Genomic DNA, 4,587 nt, shown 5'->3' with positions numbered 1-4,587 from the left:
AAATTCTTAGAGACATCTTTGACATTCACCTTCAAATGTTTAAATTCTTAAATACTTGTTCAGTCCCTGACAACCACCTTCCAGCTCCCCGCAAACACCACCATGAATAATACCACCTTTTTGATATCAAAAAACGACTGACTTAATGGAAAGACCCATGACATTAATTGGATTTAATGAATACAAGTAATGACATGCTTTCAAAAGGAACATTACTGTCTGGCTTTATTACCAAAGAGAAATTAATCTACTAATTAACCCTTGCATCATTTATGTCCTGGCGACAGTAAAAGAAGTCTTGGTGTAACATGGCAGACATGTGAGAATACTGTTGAAAGAATGATTAAAATGGGACAATAATGTCCGAGCTAATAAACTGGGGAGGTATAGTATAGAGTTTCCTTTTGGACAGGATAACTTGACTATTAAACAGAGCAATGAGAACTCTTGAGAGAATAGGGGGTAGTCTGCAGGGTATAGGGTATAGGGTAATATGTCTGCAGAGCCAGTGCTCTGTTTTGGGTGTCAGATGTGGTATTTCTGGGCGACTACTAGCCTCCCCAATGGCCACATCCGCACCAGGTCCCTCAAGATGCAGCTCCTTAGAGACCGAGTTGAGGAACTGGAGCTGCAGCTCGATGACCTTCTGCTTAATAGGGAAAGTGAAATGATGATAGACAGGAGCTACAGGGATGTGGTCACACCAAGACTACAGGAGGCAGATAAATGGGTAACTGTCAGGAGAAGGAAGGGAGAACGTCAGATAGTGGAGAGCACTCCTGTGGCTGTCCCCCTCAACAGTAAGTACTCCATTCTGAGTACTAGTGGAGAGTGGGAGATGACCTACCTGGGGAAAGCAATAGCGGTTGTGCCTCTGGCACTGAATTTGGCCCTGTAGCTCAGAAGGGTAGGGAACTGAAGAGGATGGCAGCAATTATAGGGAACTCTATAGTCAGGGGGACAGATGGGCAATTCTGTGGATGCAAGAAGCAAACATAGATGGTAGTTTGCCTCCCAGGTGCCAGGGTCCATGATATTTCTGAATGCATCCACAATATCATGTGCTGGAGCTTTTGGAAAGCATCAAGTTGGATAAGTCGCTGGGTCTGGATGAGATGTACCCCAGGCTACTGTGGGAGGCGAGAGAGGAGATTGCTGAGCCTCTGGCAATGATCTTTGCATCATCAATGGGGACAGGAGAGGTTCCAAAGCATTGGAGGGTTGCGGATGTTGTTCCTTTATTCAAGAAAGGGAGAAGAGATAGCCCAGGAAATTCTAGACCAATGAGTCTTACCTCAGTGGTTGGTAAGTTGATGGAGAATATCCTGGGAGGCAGGATTTATGAACATTTGGAGAGGTATTATATGATTATGACTAGTCAGCATGGCTTTGTCAAGGGTAGGTGATGTCTTATGAGCCTGATTGAATTTTTTAAGTATGTGACTAAACACATTGATGAAGGAAGAGTAGTAGATGTAGTGTATATGGATTTCAGCAAGGCATTTGATAAGGTACCCCATGCAAGACTTATTGAGAAAGTTAGGAGGCATGGGATCTAAGGGGATATTGCTTTGTGGATCCAGAACTGGCTTGCCCACAGAAGGCAAAGAGTGGTTGTAGACAGGTCATATTCTGCATGGAGGTTGGTCACTAGTGGAGTGCCTCAGGGATCTGTTCTGGGACCCTTACTCTTTGTGATTTTTATAAATGACCTGGATGAGGAAGTGGAGGGATGGGTTAGTAAGTTTGCTGATGACACAAAGGTTGGAGATGTTGTGTATAGTGTGGAGGGCTGTCAGAGGTTACAGCTGGACATTGATAGGATACAAAACTGGGCTGAGAAGTGGGAGATAGAGTTCAACCCAGATAAGTGTGAAGTGGTTCATTTTGGTAGGTCAAATATGATGGCAGAATATAGTATTAATTGTAAGACCCTTGGCATATTGGAGGATCAGAGGGATCTTGGGATCCGAGTCCATGGGATACTCAAAGCAGCTGTGCAGGTTGACTCTGTGGTTAAGAAGGCGTACGGTGTATTGGCCTTCATCAATCGTGGAATTGAATTTAGGAGCTGAGAGGTAATGTTGCAGCTATATAGGACCCTGTTCAGATCCCACTTGAAGTACTGTGCTCAGTTCTGGTCGCCTCACTACAGGAAGGATGTGGAAGCCAAAGAAAGGGTGCAGAGGAGATTTACAAGGATGTTGCCTGGATTGGGGAGCATGCCTTATGAGAATAGTTTGAGTGAACTCGGCCTTTTCTCCTTGGAGTGATGGAGGATGAGAAGTGACCTGATAGAGGTATATAAGATGATGAGAAACATTGATCCTATGGATAGTCAGAGGCTTTTTCCCAGGGCTGAAATGGTTGCCACAAGAGGACCCAGGTGTAAGTTTTTTACTCAGAGAGTGGTGAGTGCATGGAATGGGCTGCCGGCAATGGTGTTGGAGGCAAATACAGTAGGGTCTTTTAAGAGCCTTTTGGATAGGTACATGGAGCTTAGAAAAACAGAGCCTAGTAATTTCTAAGGTAGGGACATGTTCAGCACAACTTTGTGTGCTGAAGGGCCTGTATTGTGCTCTAGGTTTTCTAAGTTTCTATATCCTGAAAAGGGAAGGTGAGCAGCCAGAATTCATGGTACATATTGGTAATAACAACATAAGTAGAAAAAGGTAGAAGGTCCTGAAAACAGAATACAGGGAGTTAGGAAGGAAGCTGAGAAGCAGGACCTCAAAGGTAGGAATCTCAGGATTGCTGCTTGCACCATGCGACAGTGAGGTTATAATGAGAATGAGGTGGCAGATAAATGCATGGCTGAGGAATTGGAGCAGGGGGCAAGGATTCAGAATTCTGGATCATTCAGAGCTCTTTTGGGGGAGGGGTGACCTAGTGAACAGATGGTGGTGCTCCTTAAATTTAGCCAAATCCAAATAACTTCTCTTTCAACATCAACACTGGTTTTCAAGAGATATTGAGGCCCTGGTTAAGAAAAAAAGGAGGTGCGTTACAGGTATAAACAGGAACAAATGAGGTGCTTGTGGAACATAAAGAGATGCAAGGGAACACTTGAGAAAGAAATCAGGATGGTTAAAAGGAGGCACGAGGTTTCCCCAGCAGACGAGGTGAAGGAGAATCCTAAGGGATTCTACAGATATGTTAAGAGCTAAAGGATTGCAAAGAACAAAACTGGTCTCAGAGTGGTAATCAATGTGTGGAGCCAGAAGAGATGGCGGAGATCTTAAATGCATTTTTTGCATCTGTACTTACTCAGGAAACTGACGTGGAGTCCACGATGTGACACAAATGATATCAACTCCATGGACCCTATACAGATCACAGAGGAGGAGGTGTTTGCTGTCTTGAGGCAAATTAGGGTGGATAAATCCCCAGGGCCTGACAAGGCGTTCCCTCGGATCTTGCAGGAGGCAAGTGTAGAAATTGTCGAGGCTCTAGAAGAGATATTGAAATCATCCTTAACGGGGTGAGGTACAAGGAAAGCCAATGTTGTTCAGAGTTTAAGAAAGTCTCTGAATATAAACCAGCAAATTGTAGGCCGGTGAGCCCGGAAAATTTATTGGAAGGTATTCTTAGGAACTGGATATAAGAGTATTTGTATAGACATGGACTGATTACAGATAGTCAGCGTGGCTTCATGTGCTACAGGTTGTGTCTAACCAATCTCATAGAGGTTTTCGAGGAACTTACCAAGAAAGTTGATGAAGGTAAGGCATGTTGTTTACATGGACTTTTGCAAGACATTTAACAGGGTCCTGCTTAGGAGCTGGTTGGGAAGGTTCAGTCAGTCGGATGAGATAGTAAACTGGATTAGATATTGACTTTATGGGAGTAACCACAGAGTGGTAGTAGATGTCTGACTGGAGGCTTGTGCCTAGTGGAATACCACAGGGATCAGTGCTGGGTCTGTTGTTGTTTGTCCTCTATATCAATGATGTGGATGATAATGTAGTTAACCTATCAGCAAATTTGTGGATAACACCAAGATTGGGGGTGTAGTGGTCAGCGAGGAAGACTGTCATGGCGTGCAGTGGGATCTGGACCAGATGAAACAATGGGCTGAAAAATGGCGGATGAAACTTAATGCAGACAAGTGTAAGCTGTTACACTTCAGTAGGACCGACCAGGATAGGTCTTCCACAGTGAATGGTAGGGCACTGAGGAGTGCAATAGAACAAAGGGATCTGTGAATGCAGGTCAATAATTCATTGAAAGTGAGCTGCCAGCAGAAGTGGTGCATGTGAGCTCGATTTCAAAGTTTAAAAGAAGTTTGGATAGGTACATGGATGGTAGAGGTATGGAGAGCTATGGTCCTGGAGCAGGTCAATGGGAGTCATCAGCTTCAATGGTTTAGGTTGAATACAAATCACCATTACTGATTGTACTGATACTACTCATCAAATGCTTTGCCTTCTCCCTATTCTATACCAATTGAGCCATTTTAAATATTCAGAAACAAAACAAGTTAGCATACTAAACTTCCTGTAACAGCTATAACTGTCCCCACAAGGCTGAACATTCACTGAGGTTGAGACCTAGATTATAGTCCCTTTTACACTCCATTGTCTTTCA

Source organism: Hypanus sabinus, chromosome 2 (genome assembly GCF_030144855.1).
Source record: "Hypanus sabinus isolate sHypSab1 chromosome 2, sHypSab1.hap1, whole genome shotgun sequence".
Lineage (NCBI taxonomy): Eukaryota > Metazoa > Chordata > Chondrichthyes > Myliobatiformes > Dasyatidae > Hypanus > Hypanus sabinus.
This window is presented reverse-complemented; position numbering follows the sequence as displayed.